The sequence below is a fragment of the Melopsittacus undulatus genome, chromosome 12 (assembly GCF_012275295.1).
Source record: "Melopsittacus undulatus isolate bMelUnd1 chromosome 12, bMelUnd1.mat.Z, whole genome shotgun sequence".
Classification (NCBI taxonomy): Eukaryota; Metazoa; Chordata; class Aves; order Psittaciformes; family Psittaculidae; genus Melopsittacus; species Melopsittacus undulatus.
The window spans coordinates 22,767,304-22,790,879 of record NC_047538.1 but is presented as its reverse complement, the minus strand read 5'-3'; the positions used below and the strand labels follow the sequence as shown (position 1 = coordinate 22,790,879).

At 38.6% G+C, this 23,576-nt stretch overlaps 1 protein-coding gene across 1 annotated transcript in view; it reads left to right on the top strand.

Annotated features, from left to right (window-relative positions):
- Positions 1-23,576, top strand: part of TMEM132D (transmembrane protein 132D) — a 182,248-nt gene that overhangs the window by 42,798 nt on the left and 115,874 nt on the right. The window lies entirely within an intron of this gene.

The following is a 23,576-nucleotide window of genomic DNA, read 5'->3' as shown; positions in this document are numbered from 1 at the left end:
TTTTCCATTTCCATTGTGCAACAGCTTAGATAGGACATTGACCTGTTTTAAACAGCCTTCATCTGACAGGTGAATGTTCCTTCTCCAGTCACAACTGATTGCTTTAATGAATGCATTTCTATATCGTTTGCTGCTTCTTGTTCATTGTTTCTGGAACTGTATGTCAAGTGCATATATATAAGGCTCTGACTGCCTGCCTATATGTTGTGTTTGGCATTGCTGTTAGAAAACTTGCCGTATAACATGGAGTTTTGTGCTGTGATTTACTTCTGAAAATTGACAAAATCTGAGAGGCCTTGTGGATTTATTATGTAGTTTAGAATTTTTAAACAAATACCCTCTGAACCTAATAACTAGGAAGTTTCATGTCTTTGCAGTTTGGGTATATGGGAAAAGGAGAAGGGAAGTATTTCCCTTCATAACCGTGACATTAATCACTTTTTCCTCATTATAAGTCAGATTCTACACATTTTCTCTGCTATAGTATCCTGTATTTTCCCATCTAAGCCATATATTGTCTCATATCTGAGTGAACTTCATTGGTCAAAGAAGCAATGCCAAGGTCAGAGCTTCCTACTGTCTAGCACAGTCCGTCAGACAGATTCTTTAAAATCCCAGTTCAAAGCTATTTGAAGACAGTGTGAATATTTTCATTGACTGAAATGGGCATTGGATCAAAACCAAAGATTATTTCAGCAATGAGTTTTCCATCACACTATATCTTGTTGGGTCCATGCAGTGCATTTGTCTGATTTTCCTTCCTCATCAGGAAAATATGATGCAGCCTCATGGGTGAATTGAAGCTTGGCGACTTATTTCCCTTCAATATTCAGCATTCAGTGGCAAGTCTTCAAAATGTTTTCTTGTACACAAAAAAGTAAATTATGATGTCACCTGTCAGGCAGTATTTGTGGATTCTGTGTACTTTCACGTGCTGACTATGAGCATTGCTTCATCTTTATTGAAAGAAATACACACTCGCATAAGATTTTTACTGGAAAGGAAATCGAATGAAGACAAGGTATATGTGGAAATTCTGGTTTGACTTATTCCATCTGAGTTCCGAGTTGAGATCTGTGGTTTTCTCACATTCAAGAGCTTCTTCCTCATTGTTTGTGAACAAACATAAATATTTGTACTGTATGATTCAGTTTTTGTTTTCCTCATCAAATTTAGTCGCATCTGTTTTGCTGTTCCTTGTAAGAAGATGAAGCATTATATGGGGAAAGGGAATGTGCTCAGTGTTTTGGGGAAAACTTTTTTTCCTTCTTTAGAGGTGTTGTTTGTCACTATATTTGCATAATGAATAACAGATAAATATTGATGTCTCTTACCGAATTGTTTGCTTCCATAGTTAAATTAGGAACTTGACAAACTCTGTCTGTATATTGTGTAAATACTCCTAAAAATCAAACGATCTCATCATGTGAATGAAAAGGTGGCAATGTTAATTAAGTAAAGCTTCCATACCTTCGTGCTTCTGATAATTTTACATGGATCAGAAAATAGTGTTAATAAAGCTAACATACTGTGACAGGTGTAATTTCATGGACTAAGGAGGCACTTGTGCAAGTGACAAAGTCAATCAAGATGCCTGAGCGTTTCTCTATCGGAGTTTGAAATATATCCGTTATTTTGATTGGAGAGCTTTTGGCACCACAAGCTTATCGTAACAGGATTACTATACAAATATTATCACAGCCAGCAGGGTGTTTTAGAATGAATATTAACAGCAAATATTGTGAGTCTGTGTGAGAATAACTAATTAAGCCCATCTGTCAAATATGATTTGAAGTTCTCAGTGCCTTGCTTATTTTGGGCTTGCAACAGTGTTCCATATTAATGGTGAAGCAATTATAAAGTTCTCCCCAGTTCTTCTGGTTTCATTCACAGGCAATAATCATTTTGTAACACTCTGAATCCTGACCCATGAGATCATTAGATAGGCTTACTTCTTGTAGCATCTGTACAGTGCTACTCCTCAGTGAAGCATCTATCTTCCATCCTGCTGTTTTCATGCAGATGACAAAAAAAACCCAAATAGAAGAATATGATGGGAAATAACCAGTGGCTCAGAAATGTGGCTTGGGAAACATTGAACAGTAAATCAGGGAGATACATCCTGATATGTACCACTTACTCCCTTTGGAAGTTGGCTGACCTTTCTTAATTCTTCATGTAATGAGGTGAATGCCCTAGAAAGATGAGATTAGAGTCCTGCATTTTCTGAATGTTTTCTTGGATTGGTGCTTTTTCTCTCTGTACCTGAAATTGAGCATCTCTGCTGCACTAGTGATGATTGAGAACAGCCAAAAGTAGAAGATCTGGGATATCTTGTGTTTCCTGTTGGACGGGAAGCATCCCAGGTGGGATAGGTTCAGAAAATTACTGAGGTGGCTAAAGATGCAGATACACCGGATCTGTTCTGATGTACATCTGTGACCATTTCCTGCTTCATCTCCAGATGTATTTGAATTATGTGATGGATAAGCTTTGCTTGGCGATTTCCTTTTCCCTATGCTCGTTGTTGGAAATGTTACCAAGATAGCATTTCTTCTGATACTTTCCCACTTGACTTTTGCGTTGCAGTTCTAATGGCATTGACTGAGTTACCAGCTTACGCTGCCTGAAACCAGATGCTGGTCCTGCTGTTTGCAGAGAAACTTATTTTCATTTTGAACTACAAGAGGCTGAATCAGTCTGTGATAATATTGACACAGTAAGAGACAATGATGATATTTTCTGGGCTGTATCCCTCTTTGTTCCTCTGTGTCTCATTTTTTTATGGCTGTATTTTAATGCTTAATTTTCTTAACAGTTTTATAATACAAGGACTTAATATTAGGTAATAACAGGGGCAGGAAAATCTGCGACAGCTTTGCCTTTGATTTTTCTACACAATACATTCTTTTTATTACATTTATAACATTATCCTTAGTGCCCTATATTTCTCATTTTCAAATCTAGTTATTTAACATTTAGTTTTCATGTTGTAACAGCAGTGAGTTACTGGCTCGTTCTCTTACTTGTTGCATCTGCCAGTACATTTGATAGACTCTCGAGAGTGCTATAATCCTAAAACGTTTCTGAACAACAAAAGAAACAAATTTGTCATAAATAACAGCCTAATAGCCACAATAATTACATTATGTCTCTTGCTGGTGTTCATCAAAATGCTTCATAAAAATAGTTTTATGGTCTAAATCACCATTATTTTTTCCCCTTGCTATTTATGTGCTCACGTGACTTTCTATGTTATTGCTGGGAAAAATTTTCTGCTCATTGGAATTACAGGAAAGATACATGATGTAGCAAAAATAATTCTCAGTGTATTTTGTCCCATCACGTCATATGTGCTTCCCATGAGCTTCAGTTTATCGTGATGATACCAAAGCAAGGAAAAGACTGTAAACATCATACATGCTTTCTAGTAGGATTTATTCAAGTATGACATCAAAAGACTGGACAGGCAGGAGGGGATGGAGGGTTGGGTTAGGCTGATATTTCCAAGTCATATGGGTAATGATCAGATGCAGATATATTTATCCTGGGTAGCTTTAGTGTTTTATACTGTGTGCCATTTGGGTTTTTCTTTCACGGGCTTTTCTTGTGTTATTTGAAACATCTTTGGTTCTAAGAGGTTATATGTTATGGTGATGTGAAAGTAGTAAACACCTCAGAAGTCACGTTTACATCCCGCTGCTTGAAAGCAATTAGTAACAAACTTTCATTTCTTGTTTCTCATTTTAAAACTTAAATGTGCCCTCTGAGAGAGAACCCTTTGAGATCTTGAGGCAAAGTAAATTGGTGTGAGCCAAGCATCAGTGCATCATTCTTTTACATGCTGACCCACTTTTTTCATTCTTTTTTTTAAGGAGAGAACTATTTTACTTATCAAGAAATGCAGAATCTCTCTTGAAACCATCCTACTCAATGCTAATAGACAAGAAAAAAGGTTCATGGTTATCATCTTGAAGCAAATCAGAAGAAAAGAGATGAAATATTAACCAACAGCTATTTGATAAAGATATTATTAGCCAACTTTTCTACCTGTTTGAAAGAGACTCAACTCATTTAAAAACAAAAGGCTTGCAGGAAGGCAATTCAGATTCATGCTGATAGCTGTCTGGCATCTTAAGGGTGGGTTCTGCTCCTCTGTCTCTGACATTTACATGAAGGAGATGCCACAGGCCAATTCAGCTGTCATTGTGAAGAAGATTGCCTTTAATCTCAGTTGAATTTTAGGGTTCTCGTTAGAGAACAAGGCTATTCCTGTGTTCTTTGCGAGCATGTTACTGGAAATGGGAAAAGTGACAATTAGCATTGACTTGCTGATGCTGCCTTTTGAAGCAGTTAAAAATAAATTAATAATTCCCTTATTTGGGGGTTATCCTGTAGCAATACTGATGTACAGTTAAGACAGCATTTGCCATCTCCTCTTGGCTTGCAGTTAGTGATGCTCAGGGCTACATCGCTGCTACATGCATATCATCTTAAGGAAAGTGGTTAAAGCAAAATACCCATGAAAAGTAACTCTCATGTCCTAACAGTTCACAACAGGACTGAGTTGTATCACTGTGCTCAAAGGAGTTGCCTAGAGGCAGACTTCTGAAGATACTGTTATTGTTCAGATTAAGTAATCTGCCTCTAAAATCTGCAAACAAATGATTTTAGGAGTTTAATCCTCATTCATTGAGATTTCTTGGCATGCAGAACTGTGAATGAAATAATTTGAGAGAAACAATCTAAGCCTAAGTACTTTGCTGACAGAAATCACAGTAAGCTGATCATTCACAGACATGTTGGGGTGGTTTTGTCCTCTCTCATTAGGTGATATGTAGGTGGTTTATGGGTATTTCTGCCACCTCCACTGTAGAGGAGATGCCCTTTAATCTGTATTTATTTTTATCCTTGTGTGATCTAATGTGATAAACATAATAAACTTGAGGAGCAATGATTTCCCCTAAGAATCTTAAGGATTCGTCATCATGCTTGCTCTGTGTTTGTGGTCCTTAAGCTTTAATAGCCCCAAAGCTCAAACTAACAATTCCAGTGGGACAAACCCAGTTTGCTACCTGTCACAAAACAGATCACAGGTGAGCAATCTCCTGTCTATTAAAAATCTAATATTAAATGCAAAAGTGTGTCTTGTGAAAGTATCTCTGATGGTGCTATTTTCTTGTCCTTGGAGAAAATCTTGTAAGAAGTAATGCTAATTACTGAGAGAGTGAGAAAGTGAGTGGATGACTTTAAATATGAGCTGAGCCTGAAAATATGCCTGTTGGTGTTGAGGCATGGGGGTTCCCTTGTTTTGGATGAAAAAGGTAATTAAATCTAGCTAACACACGCAAGTCAAGCAAGTGTGGATTGGAAGATTAACAGAATGTTATACAATTTAGCATCCATGTAAATAGTAAAACTAATCCTAACTAAATTTCATCTGCAAGTACAAAGCTGAAGTTCACTGAGTATTTGAGTTATTTTATAGCTTAATGTATAGATTTAATGATGACATGGACAAGTCAGGATTGCAATATTAAAAGTCTATGGTTGGTTTATACAAAATGATGATGCAGATATAACTCATCCTCTAATTATTTTGCCTTAGTCACCTCTTGGCCTTTTAATCACCTCTAGTGAGGTAAGAAAGTGCTGCTGCCCTATCCTCGTAAGGGCTAAACCTTAGGGCTGTGTACTGACAGTAATATGCCACATCATCTGTTAATGTTTATGTGCATGTAATGAAGTGGGGTGACATAGCAGGAGCTGCTCTGTCACAAAGACAATACAGAAGTCAGCAGTGGGATGTTTTATGACCCCTTGTAACTGCATGAGCCCTAGTAACTCGTGTCACATGGGAAGTGTATCTTCTCATGTGCTAACTATTCCCTTGAGAATCAACTGGCATCGAAAGCTGCTCCCTTTTTTTCTAGTAAGGAAAAACCTTCCTTCTCAGTCTACTATCAGGAGCTGATAGTGTGAGTTAGACTTCTTTTTGAAGACTTTCTGTTGGCTTCCATACCAATAGAAGAAATTGGACTTTGTTAGGATAGTAGGATGCCTTGTCTTTGTGGGCAGCATTGATTCCACCATACATACACACAGACATATATAAAAATCTGTAACAGGACTGAAAACTGAGGTGTAAGATTCCATAGGCAGAGCTGTCTGTGTGATCACTGGATATTTTGGGTTACACAGAAGGAGTGTGTAATGTGATTCATTCCTCCCTCTGCATGGCAATCTGCAACAACAAGCAGTACTTCCACCTCTACCAACACACTCCTCCTTCTGCAAACATTTTCCAACCTAGAATGTAATCTGGAGTATAAATTTTTAGTGTTATATAGAGCTGTTTTAATGTTCAATACACTTTCAATTTGCACCTCTGAATCTTTCAATTTGAAATCCATCCTCAGTGTGTAAGTTTATGAATCATGTGTTTTATGTATGATAGCTTGACTCAAAAGTGAGCATAGGAATGCATAGAAAAGATGTTATGTAAGATGTTAGACAAAACTACATTTCAGAGTGTGTAGGAGTGGGGAGCCAGGCTGTATCTTCTACGGCAAATAAGGGAGCCAGCAAGCCTGGCTTGTTGCGCAATTCTTTGGAAGAGTACAAGGACCATTACAGGCTACATTTCCATTTGTTACTCAGGAGCCCTGAGAGCTTTTCCATGCAAGAAGCACAAATATGACTTCATATTTGGTACACTTTAAAATCTGAGTAACTGACAGCTCTGCTGTTTTGCCTTTGATGCAGGCCCAGCCTTGGCTGGTCCTGATGTAGCTGATACAGAGCCTAACACTTACTGTGCACTCCTGTTGATGGTACAAAAAAAGACAAAGGGATCAGTTGGCTGTAATGGCTCTGTAGCTGAAATTCATTGTCAGGGTGGTAGTTGAGGGACTGCCTGGACTTATGTAAGTGTTTTAATATTATTCCTTGTTTCAGGGATCACCTGAAGCTAATATTCAAATGTGCAATTAGTTGAACAGATGAATACTATCTCCATCCTTTCTTGACATAAATTTTTCTCTGGAATCTTGAAAGAGCACGTGCCTGCCTTTTCCTCAGCTTTAACTGAAATGCTTGTAGAATACCTTCAATATTAACAAGATACTGTATTTTTTAAAGTCTTGATGCTCTGGAAGCTTTCCTAAGTCCAAGTTTTGCGAACTTCAGCATGGGGTCTGTGGAACAGGATAGCTATTCAATATATACCGCTGAAAGTGAGACTATATTACTTTCATCTTCTTACACTGCCTTTCTAAATCAACTGTAAAATCAATCCCAAAAGATCTGATTCTGGTATTTACATAATTCCCTTTTTAGCTATACCTTAATGCACCGGAGTCTCCGTAGGTTTGTTTATAACAACATTGGCAAGTGCAGATGTGTGGTCTTACCCCATATTAAAGATGAAGTCATCATACCAAGAGACCAAGAAAGGAAGTCTGTGTGGCACAGAGTAATACCATGTGAAGATAAATGTGCCAATTTGTCTGTGACACGGTGCAGCCTCTTAGAAAACAGGCCTATGTATCGTATCATACATGGCATATCACTGTGAGCTCATGAGAATGTAAAGTACTGAGTGGAACTTCTTCATTTTCAGTTTATTTGAATCTTTAATTTATACTGGAAAGCAAATAATTAGACTGAATAATTTTCAATCCAATTAATCTATTCCTAAGTGGCAAATATTGTACCTGGAAACAGATCGATTATGAAGTGTTTCCTCTGAGATACATTTTCCTGTTAATTCTTGAAGCAATTAATTTTCTTACAGACACGTGCAGAACTTTGCATGAAGTAGTGAAGGCAAGAAAAGCAAAAGGCATACAAGAGAGCAAAAGGCAATAATTAAATATTAACACAGAATTAACAAATATAACGTATGTGCAGTGTGTTATATATGTTGTACGTACATTATACTTTTGTCAGCATCCACAACTTAGAAGCTTTCAAAATTCCAAAGCAGAAATTAGGACATCTCTAGAATTAATTTTTCATGCATATTCATTAAAACCAGTCTTTCTTACAAGAACACATGGTGCTTCTTCCATAGGATTATGGGCAGAGGAGAATTTGGCAGACAAACTCTGACAAGTCTCTGTATGTTGTATTTGTCAAGATAACGTCTCCCCCCACCCTGTCACCCACTGAGACTTACAGTTTGGAAGAATGTGGGAAGATTTTTATAGTGAAAACAAAATGCAGTTTTACATCTTGGATGCAATATCCAAAGTTCATCCAAATATCCAAACAATACGTCCCTTGCCAGATTTTAAGTCCTCGCTTGAAAGCGTAAGAAACATCCTAATGTTCTTTTATTTTTGAAATGCATATTTGCAATTCTAAACATCTTTTAATATGCACAGACAATGCCATTCTCCTGAACCCTACAGCACATGTCAAAATGGCTACAATGTTAGCTTGGTTTTCCCCAGAAGTTTCAATCAAGATATACCCCTGATATGAGAAATTATATCTGAGTAGCTTCATTTTTGGCAAGATTGTCAGGACTGTGCAACAAATAATTTTGACTGGTCTTAGTTACGTTTGTATCTATCAAACCTACAAATGATGCATTTCCATACTCACTGATATCTTTATGTTAGAGGTACACATACACACTCAGTGGTGCAGACATACTGTCTACATTGCAATTGTTTTTTCAGTTCTAATAGATTGAATCAGGTCTGATTTTATGCACATTCAATACCAAGAACTCTGGAAGAGAGGGGTTGTGGGTGTGTTCTATATTTGGTTTCTGTATTTTATTGAGATTAACCCCTGACTTAGTCCTTAAGAGTCTCAAAGAGAATTACAGTGTCTTGATGAAAAATTACCATTTATTAAAAAATCAAGACTTTTCTCATAAAAGACATGAATCTAAACCTTGTTTGCAGCAACTCTAAGCAGCAGATGATCAAGGATTTAGCTGGCTCTAGGGCATGGGGATAAATGTAGAGTTCCAGAAAATGCAGCCTTCGATCAAGCCTTTCAGATGATGGGAACTGGCAATTGTTTTGTAAAAGCAGTTTTTTGCTCTTTACTTTAGGTTTCTAGTTTTGGCACTCTCATCATGCTTATGTAACTCTCTAGTAAAATATCTCCTGTTTAGGGGTTTAAGGGATTAATCCTGTTTATGAGAAGAAATGCTGCTTCTGCTCCTTGGATAAACCACAAATAAAGATTTTACTCTGCAATTGTAATCGCTACCTGTGAACATGTTGAGTAAGTCCTAATGAACTGCTAATGATAATCCAGATGCTTTCATCAGAAGAATTAAGTTATAAAGGAATGTGCAATTACCAGGTGAAAACTCTTAGGGAAATTACTTGCTGGTAAGCACAGTGCTGTGTATCTGAATCTGCTGGCCAGCTGGATTGGAAGATGATGCTCATGTCCCCCTTTCTCTTGAGAGACTGAGGATTTATTTTTCCATAACAAAAAATACAATAAATGAAACTTTTTAAAGCCGGGAAGGGAGAATTTTGTTAGGGGCCACAGTAAAGAAAATGAATATTTACATGAAGACTAAAAGAAAAAGCAGTATGTGTATTATGAAGATCATTGCAATGCTAACACAGGAAGGACAAAATTACATTGCTTCATTTGCGACATTGACATTCTTTTAATGTACTTTTAATAAACACATTTGTTTTTCTGTATTGCTGGTTAGTCTTTAAAATCTACTTAAAGGTTTGGTAATAACAGTTGCAGTACTTCACTGATGGACATTCATGCTGTGCTGTTTGGCCAGCTTGCCCACTTCTGCAAAGCTATGGATGCTCTGCCCTTCCTACTCTTCAGGAGCCTTCTGCCTGAAGCTGAAGTGCCAGAGAGGAATTCCTGAGAACTAAGGCAGATATGTGGGCATTCAATCATGTGTAGGCAGAGCAGAATTGTGTATACCTGAGCTTTTGTTTCTTTCTCTTTTTCTGTATTTACCTTTTCTGCAGAGCTGAGCCAGAGGTGAGACATTATCAGAGCAGCTGTGTGCTGGGTGCTAACAAGGCATTGCCAGAACACTGCTGAAGAGGGAAACTATGTGGTAAAGGGAAGGGAACACTGCCTTTCTGATGGCACAAGGGACGTTCAGGTCGGGTGTTGGTTCAGTACCACAGCATGCCTGACCCTCCTGGCCAAGCTGTGAGCACTGATGTCCTGGTGACAGCACATCAGCTGTGATGAGCTGCCTGCTGCCTTCCTCTAAAACCAGGGCAATTACCCGCTGCAGTGTGGCATGCTGTGGGGAAGGTTACTCAGAGCTGTTTTAAACAGTCACCTCCCAAGGAACAAGCAAAATGAAGCTTGTTGTTTAAACATCTGCCTGTGGGGCAACATTCCTAAATACCTTTTTTCATGACAAGATCTAAGTCACTCGGATGCTCTGGTTTTCAGTACCAAAAATTTGTACTTAAATCCTTCAGAAAAGTAGCATTTTTGGTCTATGAGTGTGCAGAGCTCTCCTAGTCTAAAATTAGAAAGTCAATTTGTCTGTTAAGCCAGGGGAACAAGAAGCTCTACATGCCCTCTGAAATTAGCAATGAAACGAGCTGTATTGAGTTCATCTATAGCTTTACACCTTCAGGGCAGTGGCTGGAACCAAGATAGACAATATTTCTCCGGGCTGTCACAGTTATTTTACAAGAGGAAAAAGAGGAGGGGGAAGAGAGAGTTGCTTTGGTTTGATCTCTAAATGAAATAACCAGCTGAACTTTTAAAATCACCCAGAAGATAAGAGACACTTCAGTCTACGGTGTCAAGTTTTAATTTATTCTGCTGAATATCTTTTCCGTAATTGCCACCAAACTAAGACATTAAAGTTAACAGAGTCGTGTGCTCTGTTAAAAGGTGCTGTTACTGTAGAGGAAGGTGTTACCGGAGAACAGGAATGCAGAGGGAGGTCTTTCATGTAGTATAGAGCTAGAAAAAAGACAATAATGTAATGCTTTTGATTTTCTATGGGTAGTACTTGGGAAGGATTTAGCATTACTGTAGGTATGTGAGAATCTGTGTGGTTTTTCTTATAGTAGAAGTAGATGTCATTGCAAAGGGTTGCTCAGGGAGGTATTAAGTAGATGTGAAGGTGCTGACTATAAGCAGCTTGAATTCCCATAGTCTTCCACAACACTTGAAGCTGGAGATGTGAGGATTTGGAAAGCTCCAGAAACTTTGATGGAAAAAACGTGACTTAGCTGCAAAGAAGTGCACGCAACTTCTGCTGGGTTTTACCCGCAAGGGCCTGGGTAGCAATTGAAAAAGAAAGTAGCACGGCTGCATATCAAGCCTCACAAATTATTTCTATGGCTAATAAATAATTCCAATTAAGTTACATAAATGTATACATTATTAGATGATTGCAATTTCCATATGTCGCAGATTAAATTTACCTGAAAATTGTGCTGTGCTAACTACGTCTCAGTGAATGTGCATAAAGTTGTCAAGTTGAATTTTCAAGCCTTCGTCTCCTAAAATCTCGTGTTTTTTTATGTACCTACGTTAGATCGTAATTTACATACTGCTCCTGCACTCTGTGGATATTACGTTTTTGTTTATACGTCAACAATATTCATGCTTTCTATTTTTAACATTATAATATTCCTTCTATTTTAGAAAGATGTCAACAGGCAAATACATATATTCAAGTACTTTAGCATGCTGTGCAGATCCATCGCTGATAATAGGTGTATGATGCTTTTTTTCCAGCATATAGAATTTATGCTTATTTATGTCATAAATCCAGCTAGCAGTACTATACATGGGCTAACTCAAGACTCATTCGTAATTTTTAATAAATTAAATACAGCAAGTAACTACAGCTGGGTCAGTTTTCCCTGAATTTCATTGTTTTTTCTTTGAGGGAAAAAGGAGGACTTTATCCAGGCTTTCCAAGGAAATGAGCCTTATGTTATACTGCTGCCTGTGCATGTGTGTTTGAAATTGACAGCAGCAGAGCTGGCTCAGAGATGGTTATACTCTTACACATTGCATGGAAATATGCAGGCAGTAGAAGAAAAAGACATTAAAGAATCCCCAGGCAGCTGAATTCTTATCAATAGCCAATTACGGCAAGATCTTCAATAAGAGCCTGTACTTTCTTGGACATGAGAGTCAATCAAGTGTGAGACAGATCTCTGTAGGAAACTCCATCCTTATGGAGCTTCTTATTCATGCTTATGTAATTTCCAGAAAATCTTGCCTCTGTAGTGCAGACCTGGCTTCAGCGCATAAGTTGACAGTGTGTTGTAATGTTGAAAGGGCCCTTTGTTGAAAATAAGATAGGCTGGATTTGGAGTTGACTAAAAATTCCACTTTGATGTATCCTAAAAGGAGGAATGGGGAGTTAGCCTAAAATGCCAAACTAAAATGGTAATGGTGTAAAGCTTTTATATTTGAGTGGAGCCTTTGACCTAGAATAGTAGTAATTATATTTGTGTTTCAATTTAGGTACTCCCAAATCTCCCAGACTTTTTAACACCAGGTTCTCTTCCTGAGCTGCGTCATCTCTGCTGGGATGTTAACAGTCCCAGTGAATCCTGCAGTGTGCTATCTTTTCCAAACACAGCTGGGAATGCTGGAGATAAGGAGTTGAGAAGAGTCATAGAAGCAGGCACTAGGTGCCTATGGGAGCACAGGGAGGTGTTTGCCCTGGAAGCTGCTGCTGTGAGTTGTACAGGGTCCAGAGATCCACCTTGTCATGGCAGGCTCCACACAGACGCAGCACACTGTAGCCCCTCTTCGAAGGAGCTATGTCATTCCAGTCAGTTAGATACACTGTACAGGAGGAGGGACTGGGAAAAAGCTGAACGCCATGGCTCTGGAAGCCAGATGTAAGAGTTCCGTTTCACTGGAATGCAAGGGAAGTATCTCCACTGTGTAGATGTGTTTTTTATCCTTTCTTAATTTTCCCATGAATTAGACTTCTTTACAAATGCATGTCTCCTTGTAGCACACTCACAGCTGAGAGCTGGTAAAACACGGTTCAGTATAATCCTTCTGAGAAGAGACCCTGGGTGAAGAGGTTCAGGGCAGAGGGAGGTGTATGGGGTTAGGACAAGCAGTGGTAATTGCTATTCCCTGTTCCACTCAGCTGAGCAAGTCTCATGCTTACACCTCTGTTTGCTACTTGCTCAGTTTCTCAGGATGTGAAAGCAGGGTGATGTATCTGGAGTTTGAGAAGAATGGGGTTGGTTAAGTGCCTTTGGTTCTAACAACTGTACTTCATTCTGCCTGACAGTAAGAGAAAGGACCAGGCAGAATGAGCCCTTCAGAAGTTACTGTTGTCTGAACCCTGCAGTTTCACCTGAGCTGGGCTGAACGTAGCAGTGTTCACTTTGAAGAACATCAGACAGCAGCTGTGGCATGGAGGCACACCCTGCTACATCTCTCTTGACTCCAAAATCTAAACTAAATTTTCTCAAGTGGAAAATATCTTAGTAGGGAAAATGGAAGTCAGATCTTCAAGGTTAAAAAGTTCTGTCTAACCTTTCACATTATTGCTCTGAATTATTTTTTGAAGTTAATAAACCACAGGCATTCACCTCGTAGAGCTACTTTCCTCCCTAAACAAATTGCTTTTATTGTTAAAACTACAAATTCAGGCATAGTGATCAATACCATCATTTTATGAGCTGTCAGTAAAGGGACTTGAAGATGCAGCTTTGCTTGATTGCCTACGAATAAAGATTGATCAGCCCCGCTGCTTCTGCTGTATAGATCTTGGGTTGATTCACATACAGTATACAAAGCAAAACACTATCACCTCATCCCTCTTCAAAATTATATAGTCAATAGCTTTTCCCCTGTGCATTTCTGCAAGTGCTTGAGAGTACAACCCCAATTGATGTTACGAAGGGCAGAGGGGAGGAACATGTTTTGGTGTTGGGGCCTTTCCCTGATAGAAAAATCTGATTTTAATTCCCAACTTTTCTTGGCTCCTTAAACAAAAGGTATTGAGGCAATGCTGTTAGCTTTCACTCCTCTGTGGTTTCTTTTATTGGTTTATTTTTTAAATGAAGATGGGGAAGCGACCAGTGTGAGACAACAAAAAACTGCTGGCCCACTGCAACTGTGGAATCTCATGAGGCACTTTAGGCCAGCAGCCAGTGTCATGGGCTGCTCCCGTTGCACCAGTCAGAAGAGGCAGATTGTTTTACAGGAAAATGGAGTCCTTACATATATGGTTGTGACAGAGTACGCTGGACATAATGATTTCCAATGGGAAAAAAAGCAACAGTGGTTGAGCTATTTTATGTTATATATTCAATTGCTAACTGTATGTATTGCTGTATTTGTATGTTGCTTCTCCTTTGTGACCTGACATTACAGGGTTTATACGGTTACAGTTTCTATAGCCAATGCTATAGAAACATAAAGTTAGTTCCCTGAAATGGCTTATTGAAAGTCCCAGCGAGCATGGCAAGTCAACAAGTACAGCCCAGCAGCAGCACCACTCTCAGGGTGACCTTCAACTAGTGATAATACATTTATGGCTTAGTTTTTTCACATATGATGGTAGGGACAATAATACTGTCTAGATCCTAAGACTGAGGTGATAATATTAAGCATTACATGCTTAGTATATATAAAACCTTTTGAAAACCTTGGATGGAAGGCTTATAAAAAACAAATATATATAGAGAGTGAACATCATTCTAAAAGTCCTGCATGTAAGGATTGGCTTTCACTGAACCTTTTCCTTAGGCACATTAACTTTGCTTTCATAGTCTATCAGGAAGCACCGTATTTAGCTCTCCCTGTTCGAGGTTCACTGACCTATAATCCTACTGAAATGGAGTGGACAGCCCATGAAGATTTCACTGCATTTGCACTCAAGTGGCACATGGCCATGGCGTTAATTAAAAAAAAAGGGAAGAGAAAGAAGTGATAGTCCTCTGGTCTCCATGGAGACCGAGCCTGCAGACAGGGGTGGGAGGGGGAAGTATTTTCAGTCACAGGTTGAAAGGCAGACATCAAAAGTTGGTCTGGTTCAGATGTTGCACAGATGTCAATGTGGCAAGTTGAGCGGTAAAGCATTCAGCACAAATACTTTGTAAAATGGTTTGGATATGAGATTAAGAGGAAATTTCTTGTACTATTTTTAATGGGTTACTGGAATAGAACTTTATATGTATTGTCTGTGCCTTTGTCAAATTTCTACCAGAATGCATAAGCCAAAAAGTATGGTACCCATCCTGGCAATAAGGAGTTCTTGTTTTACAAGGTAACATTCAAATTCATTTAGAGGATTGTAAAAACTAAGTAAAATCCAACAGAAACTGAGACATTCCACGTGATTAAGATGTCTGGCTGGCAAAGAAGTCTATAAAATAAGCTTTCCCAAATGCCTTAGGAAGGGAAGAATGAGAAAGAGAACTACATGAAAAGTATTCCCCCAAATGGGATGACAAACTTGTTTTTGTTGATAGCTACTAAATTTGGTGCAGTGCTATTTTTCAGTCATTTCAAGAAGAGGAAAGAACAGAGGATAAAGCAGTAGTGGAGGGAAATGAAAATCACATTACTGGTTAAATGCAAAATGGACAGTAGGAAAGAATGAACTTTGTAACTTTTTATTCCCAGATGACTGTAAAAGTAGCATATTGGTGACATCCAAAAATCATGTTTTGCATGATATTAGCAAAAATGCATACTAATGTAGGTTCTGGGATTGAAAGCACGCTATTTTAAGCCTTTCCATCTCAAAGAATTTCATCCTGTAGAATGTTTCCCCCATAATATTTTAAGGTCAGAAGTGTGTCCACATAGTGGTTTATTCTCCCTGGGAAAAGTAAATTGTTTTTTTTCTGGAAGCAGCAGAACTTCAGCAGCTTGGTTTGTTATAGGTTTGTCTTACAGTTTTTCATCTTCGTACTCTTCAGCAGTGCTGCTAGTATTGTACATTGCAAACATCCTCCTCCTTCAGGAATTCCCAGCGCCTTCCCATGTTCCCTCATTGCAAGCAAAACAAGTGGGCAACATCTCTTGTCAAATTGACAGGATGGGCCTGACAGGTAAATGGACAGATAATTTGCCTCTGTATGATTATTTCCATGGGAAAACCACGTTAAAATATAACAGGACCATCTGGCTGTTCTTGTTCTTTATGATTAGGAAAGTTTATTGAGTCCCCCTTAGCTGACAGTGGGCAATGTGTCGTGGTTTAAACCAAGTCCCCCTACTCCCGGAGAGTTAGGAAGGAGAATCCAAAGAATGTAGCCCCCACGGATTGAGATAAGAACGGTTTAATTGCTAAGGCATAACACAGAATCACCACTGCCATTTACTACTACAAATAATAATGATACAGCAAACAGCAAGTGAAGAGAATACAACACCCCACCAGCCACCGACCCATAACTCACTCCACCCTGCCTGGCCGAGCACCATGTGCTCCCTCCTCCATTTTTCTCCAGAGCTCCCCCCTCCAGCCTTCTCTTTCCCAGTATGCATCCTGGGCATCACGTGCTATGGTATGGAATACCTCATTGACTAGCCTGAGTCAGGTGCCCTGTCTCTCCTTCCTCCCAGACTCCCCTCCTCCACCTGGCTGGAAAAAAACCTTGAACAAAAACACCCTCAAAACATGCTCAAACCATGACACAATGCTATAAATAAATGGAGCTAAAGAGATCTATGCATTTAGGAGGCTAAGAGGGAAAAAAGAGAAGCAGAAGTCAGAAATAAAGGTGGTTGAGATGTTTATACAGACAAGTCCTTCTATTATTAATATGGATGCTACCTTACTGACTTTGGAGTCCTCATTTATTGAACAAACACAGGAGGCAGTTAGGTATGAAGTATGACAGACTGCTGTCTTTTTCGCTTTGGGTCTGATTATGAATTTGCTTGAATTGAGAGACTAAATCTTATTACTTTGTGATGGAATTCTGCCAAAGGTTTCTATATTAAAAAAGATTTTTATATTAAACTACTTTCTGAGTAATATTCAAATAATAACAAAAGGCGCTGCCCTCTTGCTACCTTTAGACCATAGCTGAACAAATACATAATCTGGGGAAGACATGGAAGAGAAAAAACACACAGAGAATGCAAAAATATATTCAGTACCGCTGTCTGCCTCGAAATTGGTTTCCTCTGTCAATAAATAACTAAACAGATGGAAGAGGTCTGAAACAAAGGGAGAGCATTACCTACCAAAAATGATTAGTGCTTGTTATCTGGAGAGGGTGTTTAAGTAGAGGCAATCTTAATTTAGGCAAATATAAATGGAAGATTGACTTTTAACAATGAAAAATTAATTTAAAAAAAGAAATTACATCACTGAATTTTGGTTTATGAAACAGCAAACTTTTAATGAGAGAAAGGACATTTTATGATATAGTTGTTGGCACTACCAAAAAACCAGTTGGTTTGGATAATTGTAATGTGTCCCAGCAGCCAGTGCAGCATTTTTCTTGTTGTGTTCTGTGTGGAAAATCTAACTGGTTTCCCTTGGCTCTTATTTTTGTTCACTAGAGTCAAGCCAACAGCAGATTCCTTGAGTTTCTTCATTTGCATGGAATAATTTAGTAACAAGCATTTTTGTCTGTCACGGATCCTGTTCTGTATTGCTCTGACCCTGTAATGGACTGGCATCAAGACATGGATCAAACTTAGGGGCAAGTTGTGCAAGCAACAATTGCAAAATCCTTTATTGGCCAGAGGCTGAAAACCACACCTATATTTTAATAGTGTTTTATTTGCTAGGATAATCACATTAAATCTGTTTATTCTTTCCTGACTTCTTGTAATAGAAATTAGATGTGTAATTAATTTAAATAACAGCATCTGGGTCAAAGGAATTGTTTCATGCCACCTCATAGTTAGTGGGAATTAAGTCATTTCATTTTGAAGACTGTTGTGTATGTGGGAATTTTCCATTTCAAAAAAAGAATAATTAGTGCTGTTGTTAAATTAATAAGATTTATCTTTGGTCAGCTTTACATCCCAGAAGGATTGAATAAACAGAATAGTTAAAATGTTTTCTTTACTTAATCATCACTGTGACTACATTAATGGCAGTTCAGTTTTGGCACACATCAGGTCTTTGGATCAGTGGTAGTCCAGTTGCTTTGATACTTGTGATTAGCCTAGTTTGAAAATGGAAACTGCACCTGGAATGCACCTGAAAAAATATACATGCAATCAACTCCCTGTGTGGCTTTCTTTAATCATGCATTTTTGCTAAACTGAATTGAATGTTAAATTTTGGTGGGGCAGATTGGCACGGAATGTACTCTTAAAGCTAAAAACCCCAGTAAAACCTTGGCTGGTCTAGCTTATTTCTTTTTTAATTGTGATTTCTGACTACAAAGAAGCTGTGTGTCCACCCCAAACCCAACCAGCCCCCCTTCTTCTGTGTAGATCAAGACGTAGAGCTCTTAAAAAAACACTTCTGTGTTCACTTGTAACATTAATTTGTTTGCTAAAGCTGTGAGTGGGTGTTTATGTAAAGGACTGTGTGAATAGCCTCCAGTGCTTAATTTAGAATTTATACAATTTCCCACTTCTCTTAGATAAATCCTAGTGAAGGAAACATCTCTTATATCTAGGGAAAGTTGTGATTTCCACCCCATTTATACTCATGTTTTATTTAGAACATTCTATTTCCTCTTCTCTTGGGGCAGTATCTAAATTCCTTGTCAGGTAATTAACTATATTAGACGCATTAGATTAAATTTGAACATTTTTTTTTGGTCAGAGAAACAACATTTAATGAGCTAATTCAGTGCATGTATTCTCAATGGGACCTTTGTGCTTGTTTTCTGCTTGTCCGAAATTGCAAGAGCTTTTTCAAGGCCTTTAATGGAAATGTGCTGCTGGTGTAGGTGCTTATGTTGTCACGTGTTCCTATATGCATTGGAAGCTCTTTAATGGCTCTGATGGTATATTCATGTGTTCTCCTGTTCTCTACCTGCTTTAGAGAGCTTAGTATTTGGATGAGCCACAAGTGTCAATTTGTAACATTATATGACAAGTATGTTGAATGTGATGTTACCTATCCCTTGGGCAGTAAGTTCACCCTCAGATCATCTCTTTTCTTGGGGCTACCAGTAGCAGTTCCTTTGCCTTAGGTCTAGCAGTGTTGCATAAAGGAACTAAACTGCTTCCCTGCTGTGGAAATTGCTAAATGAAGTCTTGAGCAGTGGAGATAAGAAGTGCGCTTGAATCTGAGAGTTTTGGAACACAGTTATCCAGCTGCATTGGAGTTTAGGGGTTCTTTGGGGGGAGAGTGAAACAGTGGAGGTGCGGAGCTGTTACTGTTTTGGTTGCTTTGAATTAAGAGGCTATTTTTTTTATAAGAATATAGATGCTTCTTTTTTATTCCTTCTTCTGCTACCCTCAACTGGCTGCCTGAAGGAAGAAGCAGTTCTCTTTGTGTATGAGTAAAGCTGATGTACAAAGATGTATGTGACCCAGTAAGGTGGTGAATGCCAGGGAACCAGGAATCAACACAGCTGAGGTGCTGTAGCTGGTACCACTGCTGACAGTGGAGAAAAGTCATTGCACGAATTAGCCACAGAATGCAAAGGTAGGAGAGAGGACTAACCAACAGTTTGCTGTCGCCATGGAATGTGACAGGAGTGATCTCTTTCTTGGAAATGGGCACCGTTTCATTGCTCACACCTGAACAGAAATTTGAAATTTGCTTTGACTGGTTTGTTATATCCATATTGATTTTACAGTTTTCCTTACAATTAACAGGTAAAGTGCTTTTCTACCTCCATTCAGCAGCCTCCCTAGACAAGGGTTATTACATGCTGTCTCTTTCTCAGGCAAAATCCAATAAATTTTCTGATCTCTGCTGTAAAACTGGGGCAAACGGATAGTGCAGAGGAGTCATCTGTCATGATTCCTTCTTAGAGTCTTGGAGGAAATGAGTACCTAGGAAGAATATACCCAGGCTGAAAGATGGCATTTCCTTCTTTTAGCTCGACCTAGAAGAACCCAGTCTCAAACAATAAAGCTGATATGGTGAAATTCACAACTTCTGTCTCTTTGCCCCTGTTGTTTTGTTTTAAAGTCCCATAAGCTGTTGGGGCTTCTGTTCTGTTTTGGCTTTGGATAGAAAAATGTATCACTTCAGTTAGCATTGGCACCGTTTATTTACTTGCACTTCATTAGTATGCACGTACTTAGTCTCCCCTTGATTACTCTTGCTACAACACAAGAAGAGGCGGGAGGTCAGTCAGTGTAACTAAGTTCATCTTGTAGGCAATAGATAAAACTGTGGTAAAGCTAAAGAAAGAAAAGTGAATGCCCTTCACAGAGCACCACAGGATGGTAGGGTTAGCCAAGAAGAGAGACCTCATTTTGCTCTACAGGAAGATTTAGAAGTGTGGAGTTACTATACAGCTATCTTCACACCTTGGTAACCTACCTCTGTAAGGCTGACCTGCAACACACACTATATTCCTTCCCCAGCTCTTGATTCATTGAACTATTTAAGTCTAGTCTTAAATCTTACTGACATCAATGAGACTTGAACACTTGCTTGAAATTTAGCAGTGGCACTTTCTTGAAATATTTATTTTAAATTAATCCATTGGTGGGATGGATTTAAGACCATGTTTCAGGATGGGGGCAAACTGAATAAAGAACAAGTATGAAATGCAAGCTATGGAATCCTGGCTATTAGGACTTTATGACAAGAGATACTGGTAAGGATCTTTAGCTAGGGTAAGACATTGGACTTCCATTGCTTAATAGGATAACATTTATTTATAAAAAAGGCTGGATAAAATACCAGATGTATCAGTGGGTTCCCCTGGACTTACACATGCTTTGAGTTGGGCTGCTCTTAAGACCAGTGCCATTTTGATATGTAGGCCTGGAGCATTATAATAATGCAGGGTCTTTATAATAAACAAGACAAAGATATTCTAAAGTGAGTTATGATTTTGACTGCATCAAATTTGAAGTTTGCAAATTAGAAACTGAACTGAATTTTGAATTTCAGAAATGTTTCAATACTGTCTTCAGAGCCAGGGATAATGAGTTCAGTCACAGTATTCCCAGTCAGGCACATGCATCATTATTTCTTGAACAATCTTGACCAAATGGAATTAAAATCTTTCTCCCTTTTTTCTAAGCTTTCTTCAGTTTCTCCTTTTACTGCTGTTCAGCAGTGCTGGTGCAGAACAAAGAGAAGAAAATTTTCTCCCTGTTTCTTATCTGGTTCCAGAGTGACCAATAGGAGATAAATCTGCCAAGTCTTAGGCCAGACTGTTGTGTCAGACTTTCTCAGTGAGGATTTAATACTGCTGGGTTCACACTAAGAAAGCGGATCAGTTAACTTCAAAGTTGTGAATGGACAGCTTTCTTAGCAGTTCTCAGAGGTTACTGATTGGCAGGTTACCTGCAGCTGGTTTTGAATTAGTGGGCATAGAAGCTTTAAATGTATAACCATAGAAAGAGGAAAACATCTTGCCCACTGGCTGAAATCTTTGACAGCAGTGGTTCGCCATCTCTGAGGATTAACATATTTGAGATTGAAACTGATAGTTAGATAATGCTGCATTCAACGTATTGGTGGTATTTGCAGTATTTTAATAGTAAGCTCAATAAGGCAATCATTTATTTCATAAAGAAAGCTTATGTCAGTCTGGTCTAATAGCCAAGTGAGCTGATTAAAGTTTGGCAGACCCTACTGACATTTCTAATAAAGAAATCACTACCACAGCATTTTCCCTACTTAAAGCAACAAGAGCAAGAATGGTGAAGAAATAAAACCCTTAGAAAGAAACTGTTGACAGCAGTTTTTAATTTCCCACATTTAATCCCTGGTGCTCAGCTTTTGCCACCACTGTAACATATAAAACAATAATACTGGTAATATATTCATTACCCATCATTTACCTGAGTGCCCGGAAATTAGGAATGTGCAGAGGTTAACTTATGCAAAATGTTATTAGAAGAGGATGGAGAGTCTATGGAGAGTGGCATGCCACAGTTGCAATAAAATAATCCTATGGCACATTTATTCTAGACCTTCTAATGGGCTGATTGATTCAGATTTTCCAGTCTTACTCGTGTTGTAGATTTCCCAGTGGAAGCTTCATAATTTTCATCCTTCATGCGTTACTTCACATGTGAACCACTGTTCAGTGTGTATTGCCAATCCCTGATCCACACTGGCTCTACAAAAATAGTCCCACACCTCCAAGCTGAGCTCCAAAGGACACCAGCATCAACCAAAGTGGCTAAGCATGGAAATGGAAAGGCAAGATATGAATACTGGAGTTGACTTTCACAGTCCAGAGATGAAAGGGTACTTTATGTCCATACCTTCAGCTGAATTAGACATCAGGAATCATTTAGTTAATCCTTATCATATTACAATGGAAACTATGTTAATTGCACAACAGTATTAGTTCTGAAACCATTTGTAGCACTTTTAATCTGAGATTTTCCAAGTATTTTATTACTATAACATTATTCAGTGTGATGCTATTTCAAAGGCCTAAAGTTTCAAATGGGTTCAGAACTTACTTATTTATAAGTGTTAAATCAGTGTTTTGAAAGATACTCCTATACCTGTTTTACCCTAATCTGCTTTGGGATGTCTAGACCCACACCTTGTATCATCCCTGTGCTTCTCTAGGAGTCTGTGTACAGTCTTACTCTGTTCTTCTATAACCACTTTGCAGTCTTCTGGGTCATGAGCCATCTGTTGCACTGTGTTTACTCCCACAAGTACTAGAGTCTGTTTCCTGTATCATGTTCTGCATGACCTCTGCTGAAAAAAAGAATAATTAAGTATGTGTGTGTCCAGGAGTGCAGAACTGAGTTAACTCCATCACTTGGGCATCCTCCTGGGAGTGTGTATTGATGAGAAAAAATTTATGAGCAACATTCATCAGATGGTTTGCACTGCTTCTAATCTTGGTGTCGCGAATGACAGTATTTGGTGTTAATTTACCTTTGGCTTTATCATATTCATCCATCACTTCTTAGGTCATTATTTACCTTAAAATAAATGATGTGGAAATTAAGTGCTGCAGAGGACAAGCTAGGTTCGTAAACTATAGCCATATTTATTGTCCACTCCGTCCCACGTGTCTGTCTTCCCTTTGCCGTGAAGCTGTGTAGGGACCAAGGAAAATAGCGTATGAATTATCCAAAAGTCTGTTTCCCACATGATACTTGCTACTTTCCAAGTGAACTCTTGGCTGCCTTTGCTGCTCCTGCATATTTATGATCAAAGAGTACTTCAATCATTTCCAGATAACTTCATAATAAAGTTGTACAGTCCAAATACTGCGTGTAATGCTCAAAGATGTACCTCAGATGTGAATGCAGCAGACAGACACCAGTAACCTTGAAAATCTTACCACTAAAATATATACCTTTTGGCAAATGTCTGTGTCAATGAAGCTTGAAGAACTGGCAGATTTTCTGTTTAAAGTCACCTTTGCATCCACAGGTAGACCAGTTTTCTGTGCTAATGACCTCTTCCTCTGGATGAACTTTTATACGTGTGCTGCAGCGGTCTGTGTAAACAAGTGCTTTTTAATGCGCATGCTTTAGCACCCGGCAACACATCTCAAGTTATG